Source organism: Camelus dromedarius, chromosome 8 (assembly GCF_036321535.1).
Source record: "Camelus dromedarius isolate mCamDro1 chromosome 8, mCamDro1.pat, whole genome shotgun sequence".
NCBI classification, from domain to species: domain Eukaryota; kingdom Metazoa; phylum Chordata; class Mammalia; order Artiodactyla; family Camelidae; genus Camelus; species Camelus dromedarius.
In genome coordinates, this window is record NC_087443.1 from 9,178,579 (window position 1) to 9,197,381 (window position 18,803).

The window sequence follows — 18,803 nt, forward strand, 5'->3', positions numbered from 1 at the left end:
GTTTGTTTCGGCAAGAAATTTACCTGGTTAAATTCAGGCCACAGGTTTCAGCCCATCTTCCTTGGCTCCGGGTTGAATGTCAATTCAGTTTCAAAACCTTTGCAGAGCTATTCAGATCTGCCCCACAAGTGCACGTCCAGCGGCTGTCCGGGTCTGACCAGAAGTCTTTCTGATAATCAGGTTTTACAAGTCTTTATTACACTGATTAGCATCAGATCCAGCCATGCACACAAAGTTTGGGATTAAATTTCCTAAGATTATTTAAAAATTTACTGAGATTTCTTTCATGAGGTCTGCCCTCATCATAACCTCCCCAGTACACTTCATGTCCCTGGAGTACTTCTCTCAGGTTCTGTATTCAGAAACACAGGGCCTTAGTTATTCTGTGCTGCTTACTTTTGGGACCAAGAGGTGACAGGACCAGAGGATGAAAAACAGGGTAACTTTACCAGGGATTTGGTGGTACTTTAAATTCTGGTCTTCTTTCCAATTCTCCTGATGTTATTCAGTTTGCAGGGTTCTCTAACAGCTGCTCTGTGCATTCTGTCTCAGAGCTGCACTCAGTGGTACAGACACGGTGGAACGTGTTTTCTCCAGCTTACCTGGAACTGACTCCCACAATTATTTATTTACTTTTTATTTCTGCATATTACCTGCACCCAATCTTGGCCTTCTAGTTTCTGAATACTTCTGGTCTTGACTCATTTTCCTTCTTCCCCATTCAATGCCTAACACTCAGTCACTGTGTTATTAAATGACATTAATTCCTTTTATTTTGTAACTGCTTTGCCTAGCCTCACTCCAAGTGCAAAGGGCAGACTCACTGAGATTTGGGGGAAATGCCTGGTAACTACTGTCCTGCGTTGGTTAATTAGAACATCAACAAGATTACAAGGCAATATTTTATGATTTCCCATTGGCATGTTTCACAGAAAACATTTTCAAGTTGAAGTAAATAATGGAAAGAAGTACTCGCTAACAAATTAATTACCTGTTAATTTATCACTAGAGTGACTGGCAAGCTAGAAAATAAATTTATTACTTTTTATCTTAAGCTGAAGTACACAGAGAATTTCTGTGTGCAGCTCCTTACACGTGGTGTTCAAGGATGACAAGTTCCCTGTGTAGCAGCCCTGGGAAATTCTCTGGAAATGTTCCATCACAGTTTCCACTAGCTAGCTCTGCTTGTGGCCCTCAGAGCCAGCTACACACAAAGTAGGGAAATGTAAATAAACTTCCTCTTTCCTCTCTCTTCTGCCTCTTCAGGCTTTCTATCTGTGCTTCCTACAAACATCTCAATTCCAACAAGCCCCTCTCTTGAGCGTACTTCCTGCTAGATTTATTTAATTATATTCCACTTCATTTCTGGATGTAAAGCAGCTTATTATTTCCTCAGCTTCTTTTCCCTCACTGCTAATCTTCTTGAAAGACTGACATACTCCTCCCAGAAGAGAACTGGAATGATGTCAAAGGAATGAAATATTACATTGGTTCTCAAAGTGTGGTCCCTATACCAGTAGCAATACAGCACCTAGTAACTTGTTATAAAGGTAGATTCTTGAGTCCCACCTATAGAATCAGAAACTCTTCAGGTGCAGCCCCACAATCTGTGTTTTAACAAGCCCCCTAGGTGATACTGATGTACGCAAAATTTGGGAACCATTGTAAATAGGGAGTTAATAATTGCCTGGTACTGGTAGAATGAAGGGGAAGGGTGTGGTCCGCATGTGGGTTGCTTGTCAAATTGTGAGGACTTACTGAATTGGTTATTCCATGCTTGAAATAAGTCTTGTGACTAGCACCCAGAGTGGCTGTGCGCAGTGCAGGAAGGGAAAGCGAAGTATAAATGGTGGGTGCGAAGGGCTGACAGCGCCCCAAGTGTCTTTCACCTCTGCCTTCTCCATCTGGTGGCCTGCAGAGTGTTCTCCCCAGCTACTGTGAACACTTTGGCAATTATTCCAAGGGGCATTTTTCTAATAAAAACCCACTCATTGTTCCTCCAGGGTTTTTTTCTCCTTCAGTGGCCCTGGAAGCACTAGGCAAACACATTTTTAATGACCAGAATTCACAGATACGGTATTATCCTCCTCTCCATGTATGATTTCAGTAATCCACTGAGACTTCTTGGCTGGCTTTTTACAGTCCTTAACATCACATAAATTTTGATTCAGCCAAATAGGTTTCCTTAACATAATACAGTTATTTCAGTATTATAAGATAATCATAAATCTGAATCATTATGTCTTGTGACGGACACAGAATTATATGTTGCGCCATAATTTATAATTGAACAAAGTTGGTCCTTCTTAACAAAGCATTCTTTGATATCACTGAAATCATCAAGAGAAATAAGGAAATGGTGATTGGCTAAACAAAACTTCTATTGTAAGAAAAAATCTTTCTTCAGAGAAATATTGAGCAAGTGGAATATATGTTCATGACAGTACTGACATTGATCCCAGCGATCCTACATTGGCGTTTCCATCTAAACATCATGAAAATACAGGATATAAAAGTGTGTGTGTGTGTGTGTGTGTATACACACATACACATATATAAATACATACACTACAATTCACTATCAATAGAAACACCAACCCCTGGAAAACACTCAATATTTTCTGGAAGTTTCCTCACTGTTATCAAACAAAAGATAAAGTTATTTGAACATTAGAGTCAGGGAGAAATTTCTGTAGTTAGCTTGTAAGTATCTATGCACTGTGCACTGTTCCTCCCATTAAAGTAGCAGGAAGAGTTTTACAATGGTTAATTTTTTTTCACAAATATATGCTCACAACTCAAAAGTTGATTATAATTGACCCTCAAATAATGCAGGAGTTAGGGGCACTAATCCTCCTTGCAGCCAAAAGTCTGTGTGTAACTCAGAGTTGGCCCTCCATATACTTGGTTCCTCCACATATGTGGTCCCACTTTGGTAGACTCAACCAACCTCAGGTCATTTGGTAATGTAGTATTTAACACTGAAAAAAAATCCCTGAATAAGTGGACTCATGCAGTTAAAATCCACAGTGTTCAAGGACTGACTGAATAATGCTTTGTTTTAGAAGATTGTCTTTATAAATAACAAATTTTGATTTCAGTTTTTGTAAGTACTTTATATTTTGAGAAAAATTATGTATTTGCTCATAATTTATATTAACGTTTTCAGCTTGTTTTATCATTTATTTTTTCCATTTCTCTTTTTTGGGGGCTGTGATTTACCTTTACTGAAAAAACACAGTTGGTAAGTTTAAAGTTCGATGGGTTTGACAAATGTATACACCTATGTAACCACCACCTTAATTAAGATACACAGCATTTCTACAACAAAAACTGTTCACTTCTCTCTTTTTCCAGTTACTGCCTTGCACCCAGAGAGAAAAACCGCTGTTCTGGTTTTCATTATCATATATTGATTCCTCTATGTTATTGTATGTGTCAGTAGTTGATTTCATTTTATTACTAAGTAGTAATTAATTTCCACGACTAATGATTTTACCCACCTTTTCATATATATTTTGACATTCATTTATTTTCTATGTTGAAGTATTGATAGAAAAATACCCCCCATCTCTGTATTGGGCTGAGTGGTTTCTTACTGAATTATCAGTGTTCTTTATATGTTTTGGATATAAGTTCTATATCAGATATGTGTTTTGGAAATATTCTCACGAAATCTCTGGCTTATCTTTATTTTCTTAAGAATTATTTGCAACAGGCTTAAAACAACAAAGATTTATTACTTCTCTATTCTGTGGTTTTGAAATCTTGGTGATTTTCCTCCTGGTCTTGCCTAGGGTCACTTCTATGGCTTAAATGGAAATGAAACACCCAAAACAACCTACTCACATACCTAGAAGTTGATGCCATCACTGTGTGTGCCCCAAGGAGGCCTCTCCTCTTCTAGAAAGCTAGTGTGAACTTCTGCAAAACTTGGAGGCCTCAAGATTCTAAAAGAGTGAAAGCAGAAGGTGTGATGCTTCTTAAGTCCCAGTATCAGAAGAAATGTAATATTAGTTGTGTTGCATTCCATATTTACTCCTTTTATGATTCCTTCTTCACTCCTGGTATTTCAAGTTTCCTTCTGGTGTCACTTCCCTTCTGCCTGAAGAACTTCTTTTGGGAATTTTTACGAGCAGCTCTACTGGCAACAAAATTTCTTAGTTTTCATTCATCTGAGAATGTCTTGATTTCACCTTTATTCTGGAAGGACAGCTTTGCTTGATGTAGAAATCTGGAGTAATATATATTTTTTTCTTTCATTGCTTTAAAGGTGTGCCACTTCCTTCTGGGTTCCATGGTTTCAATTGAGATAGCTACTGTTCTCCCTTGTAATTAGTTCATCTTTTCTCTTTTACTACTTTTGAGAGTTTCCCTTTATCTGTAGTTCTCAGAAGTTTATTTCTGATGTGTCTTGATATGTATTTCTGTTTGGGGTTCACACAGCTCCTTGTACCTATAAATTTATGTCTATTATTTCTTTGAAAACTATTTCAGTCCCACATTTTTCTCTTTTCCTTTTGGGACTCTGCTGATACAAATGTTAAATTTTTTGTTATTTTTCTACAGATGATTCCCTGTGATTCTATTAACTTCTTTCAGTCTATTTTCTCTCTGTTGTGCAGTTTGGGTTATTTTCACTGTTCTCTTCTGTCTTCAAGTTCCGTTATTATTTGCCCTGTGATAGTAATTCTGAATATTGATCATTGGCCTCTCTGGTGGCTTTTTTATTTTGGTTAATGTACTTTTCAGTTCTATAATTTCTATTTGATTTTTTATATCCTCCATTTCTTTGCTTAGATTTTCTATGATAGATTAGAAAATCACTATTTATATTAATTGATTCAGGAAAGATCATCAGGAGATGCTAAAATTAATGGATAAATGCTTGAGGAAACAGGGTTTATACATAGTGTCAAAGTTTTGCCCCAGAAAACAATGATTAATTACTCATTAATTGATAAAGTACTTACACATATCAGTTAATAAATAAAAATACTTATTAACTAACTTCAAAGTGGAGTAACCTCACTGACATCATCTTAGTCAAGTGATAAAAGTTAACATCATCAGTCAGAGACACATGAATATCATGGGTCTTTATTATGTTGCACTGAAAAGACCACAGGTTGACTTCTCTAGTATTCTGGCCCAAAATGCATATGCTTAATCTTATCATACAAAAATATAAAACAAATCTAAATCAAAGGAAATTATATGAGATGAATGGCCAGAACTCTAAAAATGTTAAGATCATAAAAGATAATTAAATATTAGGGAAATCGTTCCAAAGTAAAGGTAACTAAAAACATATGACAAATAGATCAATGTATGATCCTGAATTGGATCCTGGAATGGAGACAGAAGGGTGAAAAAGAAGTCCATTTTTATTTATTTGTTTTGTTTATTTGTTTTGTTTTTGCTATAAAGAACATAGTTGGGAAATCAGAAAACCTGAATGGCTCTGTGGATTAGATAGTGGTACTGTATGAATACTAATAATGTCCTGATGTTAATGGCTGTGCTGTAATAGGGGAGTGTGTTAGTCTCCTAGTACAGTCATAATTTACTGTCAAAATATTACAGATTGAGTTCCTTAAACAACAGATTTTTTTTTCCCAGAGGAAATGCTTCATTTTATTTCCACTCACAATACCCCAAAAATGATCAGTCCCTACCCCTCCCTCACCTTGATGTGGCCCTCACCCCAACAACTTCACACAACACTGATTTTCTCCCAGAGCTAAAATGAACACCCAATCACCAATAACGGCTGTTCTCCACCCAGCCCACCTCCCCATCTGCCTGTATATCCATCTGCTCTGCGAACTTGGCCACCTTTTGGTTCCATCCCCCAAATGTAGTTCTCCAAGGTCACCTGGCTTGTTTGGCTTACATTCTATGGGCACCATTCTTAGAACTTTTCTTGGCTTAGTCCCCAGATGGTTCCCCTGTCCTCCTATGCATCGTCATTCTGCAGAGCTTCCTGGCCTCATTTCCCTGTTTGGGAGACTAAGTTTCCAAGCTCTCCCCTGCTCCCCAAATTCCCTGTGGGGCTCTGTTCCTCAGCTGTTACATAAGGATGTACATGTTGACTGAGGCCAAACATGCCTTGATTCTGGGGAGAGAAGAGGGGAGCCAAATCAGAATGTAAACGAGAGGAGACAAGGATCAAAGAGGAGAGAGAAAGGGGGGTGGGAGGAGGGAGGGAAGGGTTTGATGGGAAGCTGGATGCAGGGGGATGACAGCGGGATGGACCCTCCCACCTCAGCCCCAGAAAGACTAGGGAGCCAGAGCGGAAGACCAGCGCCCCCTACCGCACAAAGCCCCTGCCTGGCTAGCTGTTCCGGGTTCCCTTGCTTCAAGCCTTGTACACTTAGATGAGCAGCCCATTGACATACTGGATTTCCCACTCCGCCTACTCAGCCGTCTCCCTCAGCTCCCGGTTCCGAGTCTTCAGCCCCTGGCACCCGCCCTCCAGGGCCTCGCCCTCTGGGCGCTTCCTTGGCAGGTACCTCAGAGCCGCTGATGTGGTCTGGTCCCTCTCCTTTTGCTCGTGGTCCCCGTGGGCGGTGGCAGGATTGGGGTAGGGGGCTGGGCGAGAGGGTGGAGGTGGACAAAGGGGTTGTGGGGATGGGGGCGGGGTTGCCAACCCAGAGTCCCCTGGCCCAGCCTCCCTGCAACAGTAGATGGCTAGCAAGTCAAGGGTATCCAGGGCTGGGGCCTGGGGGAGGTCAATGGTGAGAAGGGGAGGGGCGGTGGCAGCAGCGGTTTAGGACTTCGGGATGATGGTGGGAGGAGGGAGCATCAAGGAAGAAGTCTTCCATCTGCTCAAGTTCCTTTATAGGAGGGAAGCATAGCTTCTAGATCTGGGAAGATGAGGGGAGGGCACCTGAGGGCAAGGGGGCTCCAAAGGGGGAAGGGCTGTAAAGTCGACCAGCTCGGTCATCCAGCCAGGGAAGCCATCATCTACCAGGGGAGCTCCCCCACCCGGAAGCCCGCCCTCCAGGGCTCCCCCAAGGACCTCATAGGGGCCCAGGAGGGCAGGGGCCTGGGGGGGGGGGTGGCTCCCATAGTCTATGAGCCAGCCCAGCCCACTAGCTGGGACCAGGGTCCTGTCCAGGTCCAGCCCCAGGGTCGCCAGGAGTGACATGGCTGTGGTGCGGGTGCTGGGCACGGATGGCAATGAAGGAGGCTGCGCCAACAGCTGGGAGGAGATTCTGGAAGTTGCTCAGCTGGGCGAAAACAGGCACCAAGGCAAAAGTGGAGGACTCCATGGCTGCAGAAAGGAGAGGCAGCGGCGGCCTCAGGTGAAGAAAGAAGGCAGGATCCGCGAGCACAGGCACGCAAGCGTAGAGACTGGCCTGGGGCGCAGAGGGGCCGCAGCTGCAGAGCCATGGCCGGGGCTGTGCAGGCGGAGGCGGTGTCGTGGTAGCAGGAGGAGAGACCTTCATCTGAGGATGGGGAAGAGGCAGCCCCGGGGACTGGGGACAGATATAAACAACAGAAATTTAATTTCTCACTGTTCTAGAGGCCAGAAGTCCAAGATGAAGTTGCCAGCAAGGCTGATTTCTTGTTAGACTTCTCTTCCTATTTTGCAGACATCCATCTTATTGTGCCCCCAACAAGGCCTTTCCTCAGTGAGCATGGACGCTCCTGCTCTCTCTTCCTCCTCTTATAAGGTGTCAGTCCTTTTGGATTCGGGTCCCACATTTATGCCCTCCTTTAATCTTAATCACCTTCTTAATGGCTGTGTTATCAAATGCAGTGACGCTGAGGGTTAGGGATTCAACATATGGACTTAGGGGAAACAGTTGAACCCATTACAAAGTGTCCTTGGTTTTAGGAAATACACACTAAAATATAAGTAAGAAGACAGCATGTTTGCTATATAATTTAGGGAAAAACTGGAGAGAATATTAAAATAAAAAGTGATAATACGTTAACAATTGGGGAACTGAGATGAACTGTATGTACTTCTTTGTACAATACTTTCAGCTTTACTGAAAGGTTTCAATTATTTCAACATAAAAAGGTAATGGAAAATGACACGTAGATTTCTCTCCATCCACTGCTTCTACCAAAAGTGATCCAATGCATTCAGATTCTCAATCTTTTAGCTTTGTTTTCATATACAAGCCATGAGCTTACAGAAGACAAGCCACAGTCTTACCAGTTTACCCCAGGTTGCTGAGCAGAGAGTATAAGGCCAAGAGGATGGACTTAGTCATTGAACTCCTCCCAGTGTTACTTTTCTATCACAAATCAAACGGCTTCCTGAAGCTGGATCCAACTAAAATGGTATGTTTTTCCATTGGGCTATTTATCTGTTCTTGCACAAACTGCCCAATCGTTTAACTTTGTAAGTATTGACTCCTGTATATTCTCTAATTCTATTATCTCTATTCTCTTTATGGTAATTTGTCAAGATTGTCTTGGCCATTCTTGGTACTTAAACTTCTGTACAAATTTTAGAATCAGCTTATTAATTTCCATTAAAAAATACCTGCTAGGATTTTTATTGCAACTGCACTGAATCTGTAGATCAATTTAAGAACTGACATTTTTACAATACTGAATTTTTTTAATATGTGATTATAGGATGCTCTGCCACGCTAACTGAGATAGTCTTTTATTTCAACAATGTGCTGCAGTGTTCTCTGTAGAGGTTTCACGTGTCTTTTACAGATTTATCCCTAGCTATTTGTTGTATTCTGATGAGACTATGACTACTATTATTTAAAACTGTTATTTTGCAATTTTTTGTTGCTACATATAGAAATACAATTGGTTTCTGTATGTTACGTATCTGGCAACTTTAGTAAATTCACTCTTGGATTTTATTTATAAACAATAACATCATCTGTGGGGTTGAGGGTTTTATTTATTTCTGGTTTTATGTATTTTTTCTTTCCTTGATTTATTACAGTGAATAAGACCTTCATTATAAATTAAATAGAAGTGGTAGTTGTCTCAGTCCTAATCTCAGGGGGAAGACTTCAGTATCTCATCATCATATATGATGATTCCTTGAGATTTTTTTGTTGTTGCTGTTACTATAGTTCAGATTAAGGAAATTCACTTTTGTCCTTATTTTACTAAGTATTTCTTAAAAAAAATTTTTTTTATTGAGTTATAGTCAGTTTACACTGTTGTGTTGATTTCCAGTGCAGAGCACAATTTTTCAGTTATACATGAACATACATATATTCACTGTCACATTCTTTTTCACTGTGAGCTACCACAAGATCTTGTATATATTTCCCTGTGCTATACAGTATAATCTTGTTTATCTATTCTACATATGCCTGTCAGTATCTACAAATTTCAAACTACCAGTCTGTCCCTTCCCACCCCTACCCCCACCCCCCCGGTAACCACAAGTTTGTATTCTATGTCTATGAGTCTGTTTCTGTTTTGTATTTATGTTCATTTGTTTTTTTCTTTCTTTATTCTTCATCTTTTTTTTTTAGATTTTACATATAAGCGATCTCATATGGTATTTTTCTTTCTTTTTCTGGCTTACTTTACTTAGAATGACATTCTCTAGGGACATCCATGTTGCTGCAAATGGTGTTATGTTGTCATTTTTATGGCTGAATAGTCTTTCATTGTAGAAATATACCACATCTTCTTTATCCAGTCATCTGCTGATAGATATTTAGTCTGTTTCCATGTCTTGGCTATTGTAAATAGTGCTGCTGTGAACATTGGGGTGCAGATGTCTTTTTGAAGTAGGGTTCCTTCTGGATATATGCCCAGGAGTGGGATTCCTGGGTCATATGGTAAGTCTATGCCTAGTCTTTTGAGGAATCTCTGTACTATTTTCCACAGTGGCTGCACCAAACTGCATTCCCACCAGCAGTGTAGGAGGTTAGGGTTAGGGTTAGTTTTTTATTAATGAAAAGGTGCTAAATTTTATGAGATTCTTCCCCCACATTTGCTATAATTATGTAGTTTTCTGCTCTTCTTTCTTAACATGGTAAATTATATTGATTGACTTTGAATCTTAAATCCACCTTTTATTCCTTGGACAAAGCTAACTTGTATTATTTAAAATATGCCTTATTTGATATGCCAATATTTTGTTTGAGGCTTTATGTTTCTATATTTATCAGGTGGATTATTCCATAATTTTCCTTTTTCTGGTAATATTCTTGTCAAGTCTGTTATTAAGACTATGATAAGACTTTTTTAAGGTCAGCATGTGATCAACTTTGTTAGATGTTCCATGTGCACTAGAGGATAAAACTACTCTATGACTGTTGGATGCAGTGTTCTATGCATACATTTTTAAATATATGGTATAAATATTCTATAGCATTACTGATATTTTTGTTCTGTCAGTTACTGAGAGAGTTTTTTAAATCTCCATTTATGATTTTAGATTTAATTTTAACTTTGAGAGCTGTTGCTCAGTATATTTTTAGGTAAATTTAGAATTTTATATCTTCCTGTTAAATAAAATCAATAAATGGATTCACTAAAGTTGCAGGATACAAAATCAATATATGGAAATCTGCTGCATTGCATTACTATAGGCTAATGACAAACTCAGATTGAGGGAAATTAAGAAAACAATCCCATTTACAATTTTATCAAAAAGAATAAAATACCTGGACTAAAATTAGCCAAGGAGGTAAAAGACGCTTTATATTTAAAACAATAAGACACTGATGAAAGAAACTAAAGAAGAGACAAGTAAATGAAAGTATATTTTGTGTCCATGGATTAGAAAATTACATTATTAAAGTGTCCATAGTACTGAAAGCAATCTACATATTCAATGCAAACTTGATCAAAATCCCAATGGCATTTTTCACAGAAATAGAACAAGCAATTCTAAACTTTGTGTGGAGCTATGAAAGACCTCAAATAACCAAAGCAGTCTTGACAAAGAAGAACAAAGCTGGAGGATCATGAGCCTTGATTTCAAATATACTATAAAGCTCTACTAATCAAAACAGTATGGAAAGGCAACCTACGGAATGAGAGAAAATAATTGCAAATCATGTATCTGATAAGGCGTTATGTCCAAAATATATGAAGAACTCCTACAACTCAATAACAACAACAACAAACCCCCCAAATAATCAAATTTAAAGTGGGCAGAGGATCTGAACAGACATTTTGCCGAAGAATATGTACAATTAAACAACATGTACATGAAAAGATGCTCAACAGCACTAATTATCAGGGAACTGCAAATCATAACCACAGTGAGATGCCACTCACACCCGTCAGTGGCTTTTGTCAAAAAGACAGGAACTACTATTGGCAACGATGTGGAAAAAAGGAACACTATGTGCTGTTGGTGGGAACGTACATTGATACAACTACTATAAAAAACAGTATGGGGGTTCCTTAAAAGATTAAAAATAAAATCCCCATATGATCCAGGAATCCTACTTGTGGGTATATTTTCCAAAGAATTAAAATCAGGATCTAGAAGAGGTATCTGCAGCCCATGCTCACAGCAGCAGTATTCATGACAGCCCAGATGTAGAAACCTCCTAAATGCCCATCCACAGAGGAATGAATAAAGAATGGGAGATATGTAGGTATGTGTAAATATACATGTAAATATGTGTATGTGTGTATGTATATATATACACACACAGTGTATCTAATTGTGTATGTATGTGTATATAAAGTGTATGTGTATATATATATGTGTAATAAAGTGTATGTGTGTGTGTGTGTGCATGTGTGTGTGTATGTGTGTGTGTTTATATATTTATATATATATATATAAAATTAAGCCATGAAAAAGAATGAAATCTTGCCATTTGCAACAACATGAATGGACCTTAAGGAAATTATCCTAAGAAAAATTATTCAGATAGAGAAAAAAATATGATTTCACTTAAATGTATAATCTAAAATTTTAAAAAGAAGAAAAAACAAGCTTATAAATACAGAGTGGTGGTTGCCAGAAGCAGAGGGTAGGGGTGTGAGTGAAATGGCTTAAGGGAGTCAAAAGGTACAAACTTTCAAAACTTCCTACACTTTGATAGGAATGCAGTTTGGTGCAACCATTGTGGAAAACAGTATGGAGATTCCTCAAAAGACTCAAAATAGACTTACCATATGACCCAGCAAGGCAAGGCAATTTAAGACAAGACAAGACAAAAGACAAAAGATCAACTGTAATGGCCAAGGTCAGTTCTGAGAAGTTGGACCTGCTTCCTTTGTTTGAGATTTCAGTGCAAAATAATAAATCATTTATGCCTGGTTGGAACAATTTACTTCCAAGTAAGAGTTTTGTTACAAAGTTCTGCTTCTCCTAAAGGAAGTAGGAGGGCTGACAAATGAAATGGAGGCAGAAGCTGCCACTCGCACCTTCACCAAACACCCCCTCCCCATGGTAAGTGTAACAAAAGCAGCAAAGTTGAATATTAAATAGTAAAGAAGAGCAGGGGCAGGGGTGGTTGATACACACAGCCTCACTCGGGAAAGTGCCTGGTTCAACACCAGCCAAGATGCAGCAGCGTGCTCTCCTTGGTCCAAATTTCTTACGTCCATCCTTGCCACACAGTGCAGCTGTCACTCACGCTACAGCTCATGAAGCTTGACCTAACAGCTCTGACAACCGGTCCTCGAATGCTGATCCTGTTGATGGAGAACCTTCCTGTCTTCTGGTTAAAATCCTACTCCACAGAGTTCCTGCTGAACTGCCGACAATAACATGACGACAGGATTCCCAAGGGCCAGCCTCCCACCTGACTCCCAGGGTAGTCTCCATTCCTGAAGCATCTCCAGCCACTGTCTATGTGCACTCACCCTGCAGGTCTCCAAAGATTCAGTTTTCCCCTAACCACTGAGGTCTCCTGGAGCACCTCCAAAGTAAACCCAGGACAAGACAGCACATCTGGGCCTAGGACAGCATCTCCAACATATCCTCCAGAATAATGGCTCCTCCTGGGCTGAAAGCTCACTGAGGAAGTACACTTCAGTGGCGACACTGACAGGATTTCCAACTTTGTAATTTTCTGAGCCTTTACTACACTTAACTTCATGTTAATATACAAAGTAAAGCAAAGCAAAACACAGTGCCTTTCATTAATTCAAGTGTTGTGTTTTGCTTTGTGGGTGTGATAACATGAACCCTCACGTCTCTGACACTTGTTGACAGACCAGACTGTGAAACCAACGTTTAGCGGCACACACTGTGGGAAATGCCGGTCTGACGGCAAGACGGTGGCCAAGAGGTCGAAGACCCAGGTCTGGCCCTATGTCTGAGTGTGTGACTTAGGGCAACTTTTATATGCTGTGTATCTCAGCTTTCTCATCTATAAAGTGGGGAAAATAACGCTTGTGCTAACTGCCTCATAGAGGAATTGCAATGGATAGAACTGCTTCAAAAAGCATAGAGTACACTTGTGAGATTTTAGGATGGTGTCCAGGGTAGAAGGGCACGCTGCCTGAGAGCTGCAGGCTGCCCAAGCTTCCTAGCGAAGAACACAGCTGTCCCCGGTACCTTGGGAAGCCCAGGTGCTCTGTGAACCGTGAACTGTGCCCTCTTCTTCTCTGAAGGATGAAGGAGACGCAGGCTCTCCAAGCCAGGCCGGGTTACTCAGGACGAAGCAGGGCCTGTACAGGACCCTCTTCCGACATCTCACAGCAACAGCCCACATCAGTATCTTCAAAAATACACACGGCAGAGTTACCAGGGGAGAAGGGGCCCACTCAAATTTCATTCTCAGATCTCTTCCACCTCCTAAGTGCTTCTGTGAGAGGAAAGCAGGCAAGCAATGGACAGGAGGGAGAGAAGGGGAGGGGAAGATAGGAGAGTGTGGTAGGCTGATTTGCTCAGAAAACAGCAGAATGAAATAAATGACTATGTTTCCTGAGACACTGGTCAGGAAAACACTCCAGCCCTGGCCGTGACAGCACTACACTGTGTCAACTGCACTGTGAGTAGGGGGACAGTTTCCAGGGTCCTGGAAACAGAGCCTGGAGGACAGGAACCTGCACACGGGCTCTCCACATCAGCACATTGTGCAGCAGAACTAGTGCAGAACCAGACTGGGCAAAAATAGCATCGAGGACTGGACAGCTTATTTATATACAACATGTGACAATGAGTCTCAATTATGATGCCCCCGAAACCTCTGGTTCATTTTATTTGTAGCTAAAGTAAATAGTGACCTTTATTACCAGTTACGTGAAATCTACATGGTCAATTATTTCTTTAACAAGACAGTCTCAATGAATATAATGATGTCTCTTGATGGTGAAGGCACTGGGGTTTTTTATTTTCTAGCTGCATGTTGTCTTGTTTGCTGTTGTTAAAACAAAGAGCGTGTGTAACTTTTAAAATCAGAATGAAGCTGCTTCCCTGGTGGGGGGAGACCTATACTTACTCCTTTTTCATGCGTTCATTCAAAACATTGATTTCCTCCCAAGTGTGTGTAAGACACACACACACACACACACACACATATAAATACTTACATAATCAAATAAGACGAAGTCACAAACGATATCCTAAGATTTTTGTTTTTCCAGGAAACAACAGCTCTTTTTCTTAAGCAGGAAGTGGAAAAAAACAATCATTTGATGGTAGTTTTACACAAAACCAGTAGAACATAGTGGCTGAGGATCATGAACCTGTTGTCAGACAAACCTGGATTCTAACCCACTGCTGGCACCCAGTGAACAAGTGACCTTGGCTGCATCACAAACTCTCCATGCTTTAATCGCCTCCTCTGCAAAATGCGGATAATCATCATCACTTCAAGGGGGTTTTATAGGGATTAAAATGAGATAAACACACAAAGCACTTGCAAATACAAAATGTCAAGCCCACGTCTAGCCTCTGGCTCCAGGTAAGTCAAATGTCATGTGACCTCATGTTCCCACCCAGTACAAATTTGAAGAGAACACAGTTGTGGTATGTTTTTTTAGGCAAAACACATCCAGGGCGCTGGGTCTTAATGTTTATCCAACCATTATTAGCAGAAGCAACAAGAGATGCTGTCACTTGAAGGTGAAAGTCATCCAGGGCACAATCAAGCAAAATAAGTTCAGCCAGAAGCTCAAGGACCAGAGCAGGACTCAGCCATCACACACACACACACACACACACACACACACACACACACACACACACACAGGGCGGTCTAGTTAGGCAACACAGGGGCCTTGCTGGGTTATGGCCTGAGCACCAACATTTTAGAGTCCATCAGGCGAGGGTGTTGGGAAAAATAAGAAAAAGATAGAAAATACAATCAAATGCTTGGGCACTTCCCTGGAGAAAGCAGAAAGGGAGCTGGGCTTTTCCAGGGTGTAGTAAATGGCTGGAGTGGACTGAGCACCACTGAAAACCTTAGCCGGGTTTTGTGACCCCCCTTCTTTATCTTGGGTAAACCCTGAAGACATAATGCTTGAAGGCAAAAAGGTGAACAAAAATAGAGTGCAACAGCCTTCACACTTGTTGCTGAAACACAGGTCCTTCACCTTTGAAAGACAATCATGAGAACTTGCGGAGGGCTGTCCTCGTATAATAGGACAAATTGTGTTTAAGTTGGGAAGCCAGCTGCTCCTTGACCAGTCATCCTTTTATCATCAACAGAACTTTAATTAGCCTCCCTCTGCTTCCTATGTTATGCCACAGATCTTAACTTTCACTTGTCTGGAACCAAACTGCAGTAAGTACACCCATAGTAAATAAAACAATGAACTTTTCAGACAACATGCAACTAATTCTCATTAAGTTGACACTGGGCTATTCAAAATAGTGCCTAATTCACATCAACTATTTTCCCATAAATGACAATGTTCTCTATTAAAATTTCAACAGAAATGGTCTCCCACCCACATCTTCTTGCATGTTTTCCAGTAAGAATGTTTTCAATCTGTCTGGCTTCAATTTCCTGATTTTCCTCTTAAGTATGGGGCCATGTCAGGTCACGTGGTAACAATGCACAAATTTCAAAAACATAATGCTGACTTAAAAAAAAAGTTGCTGAATGATACCCATTGACACCATTTACATAAATGTAAAGGGGATGTGACTATGTAGGATTTGTGGACCCACACAGTAAGCCAAGCAGGGGGCAGGCTTCTCTAAGGAAAGGAGCCCCCAACACCCCGCCTCTGGATCAGTGACTCTGGGGAGGCAGGAAGGTTTCAAGCAAGATGGGGGATATTTGTTAAAACCACGTGGAGGCACGTGGTTACTCATTATATTCGCCTCTGTGCTTTTTTAGATGTTGGGACTATTTCATAAAGTTGTTAGGAGAAAAACAAATGGAGGGTGACAGCAGCCAACAGGTGAGGAGAGTAGGCGCCCTATGCTTTCTGACCCCACCCAGGCACACGCCCACCTGAGAGCTGGGGTAGCAGGGCACATGCCACTGCCAAACTCATCCATTGAGAAAGGCTGAGTAACTGTACATGTGCCTCAAGGGCAGGGGCCCTGCTCCCTCATCTTGAATCTCCCCATGCTAAGGACCTGAAATGTGAATATTATTTGAGTCAATCAATATCTGTCAGAAGAGGATTTCTTGTGCTGCTATTTCCTAGCCCAATAATCAAGCACATTGGGTCAAGTTCCCTTTCCTGAAGGAATCTGAAAACATGAGTGCGTTACCGCTCCAGACTAATGACCAGCCTGTTGAAAACTAAAACCCTAAAGCCCCTGGTGCAGAGGTTGGGATCCAGCAGGTAAGGAGTGGGGCCCAGACTCCCTGTATTAGGTCATAACAATGAGAGGCACCAGGCTTGGGAACACCGGGACTAGCTCCACACCCAACATTTCTTTCAGTTCTCATATTCTAAGAAAATCACTCACCTGTGTTATTCCATACAGATTCTGATTCAATACGAGAAGGGCAAAGTCCCAGAATATTCTTAACAAGTACCTCATCTGACAGGCAAGTTTGAGAAACGCTGTGTTAGGGTGCCTTGGGGTCATTAACACCAAATAATAAAAGGCAACTTATTAGTATGATTTTATTTAATAAGTAGTTAAGAAAGGATGTTTAAAAATATAAAGTTATGGATAAGAGCCAGTTTGTTCTAAGATCAAATTTTAAATCATCATTGTTTTTCAGAAAGAAAAACAGAAGCATCGTTAGTGAAAAAGGATGTGTCAACCTCACCTTTCAATTTCCTGGAACTTTCCACCCCTGCTTTCCTATTTAATACGTAGTATTTCCTTTGGACACACACGCAGCCAACTTCACAATGCAGGCTTTACAAGATCACTGCCCCAGATACCAAAAAGCCAGCCAGGGACTCAGTGGGGGGAGCCCTGCTGCAGCCTGACTGCACCCACTTCCACGGCTCCTGCTTTGGCAGAGAAAGGGTAATCATGTCTTGTCAAACACTGATGTCACCTCAAATTCCTTTTCATTTCTGACAAGCCATCTGACGCAGGGTGGAGGTGGACTTCACACTTGCTTGAGGAAATTAACAGTGGAATGTACTTTCATGGGCTCAAAGGCTCTGCACACAGCGGAGCTGAGAGGCGGTCAAGTGAGCCTGACTCAGGTTAACGCAGAAGGAAAGGAGCGTGAAATCCCATCCGGCAAAACAGACCCCAGCAGCCAGTAGTTTCCAAGGGCTGAAGGCAAAATCTATATGACAGAGGTGCCTAGGTAAGTGTGAAACTATCCTGGCTGGTCCATCACATCAAGGTTCACACCACATCAAACATCTTTTGGAGGTGTTTAGTGCACACCTTTGACAAGTTCCATGTTTGAGATGAGGCCAATCCAAAAAGGGGCTCCTTTCAGGGTGTGCCCAAGTGATCTGTGAACTCTCCTCCGCATCCCACGGCCAAGGGCCAGTCTTCCACATATGCTGCATCCGCTTCTCCCCTAAATCCAAGGCTGCTGCTGTGATGTGAAGGTCTTTAAAGAATAAAAGTGGGAAAGCTCTCAGGATAAAAACTCAATTACAATCTATAAAGTTGTGAAATTAATCAATGAGGCCAGCTTTTTTTTATCAATGAAATAGGAAACTTGTCTATTTTGTAAAACTGTCACACCTTGTGTGTGCACATGTACACGGAGTCATACTGGAAAATGGGTTTCTTACTAAGTATCAGGCTGGGGGAAAAAATAAGAAAGCCACGAAAACAGAAAGAAATGTAGTACTTCCCAGAGGACACGCTTCCCTCTCTAGGAAAGTCCTAATGATGAATCCGGTTAAAGCAGAGCACAGCTCCATCCCAGGGTCTCTGGAATCTCCCAAACCCTCAGGGAGCCCCCACTCTGCAGGCAACAGAGGGGCCTTCTTCCCTGCTCCTTGCAAGGTGGAATGAGTCATCGTCTGGACAGGGAAGACTATGGGCTGGGAAAGCGTGGTGTAGTAGCGTGTTTTTTAACCAAGTAACTTCTGGGTGAGTTAGTTTCTTATCAAGAGAACAAACATGATATGCCAAGCCTTCACAGAGTGTGATTTTAAAGAAATATTACTCAAGTCTCCATCTTTCCTTTGTGTGGGTGCAGAGTCAGCACAAGGAAACCGTGGCTCAGGCAAGTGAGAAAAAATGAATTTAGATTATGTTTACAAGCCAAGGAAAGGAGAAAAGAAGACACGCTGAACAAATCCTCTACTGGAAACATTGCTAAAGTGTTTTTAAACTGAAGATTATGCCACCACTTAGGATATTTTTCTTTACTATTTTGCCCAGCAGATTACAAAACTGCATCTAGGACTGAAATAGCAGATTGCCTCAAGAGCAAATGACAGTATTTGTACCAGAAGTGCTGGCAGCCAGCGGCACAGCTGGGTTTCTGCACAGCAATCTTCAAACTGGGGCTCCAAGAATAACCTCACCTACTGCACCA

At 41.1% G+C, this 18,803-nt stretch overlaps 1 long non-coding RNA gene and 1 pseudogene across 4 annotated transcripts in view; both read right to left on the minus strand.

Moving 5' to 3' along the window:
- The window catches only part of LOC116156055 (uncharacterized), a 114,808-nt gene that overhangs the window by 38,227 nt on the left and 57,778 nt on the right, over nt 1-18,803 (minus strand). The window lies entirely within an intron of this gene.
- On the minus strand, nt 2,524-10,666 carry LOC135321785 (cyclic AMP-dependent transcription factor ATF-5-like; annotated as a pseudogene). Its single transcript, XR_010381842.1, has one exon. The product of XR_010381842.1 is annotated as a cyclic AMP-dependent transcription factor ATF-5-like (transcript).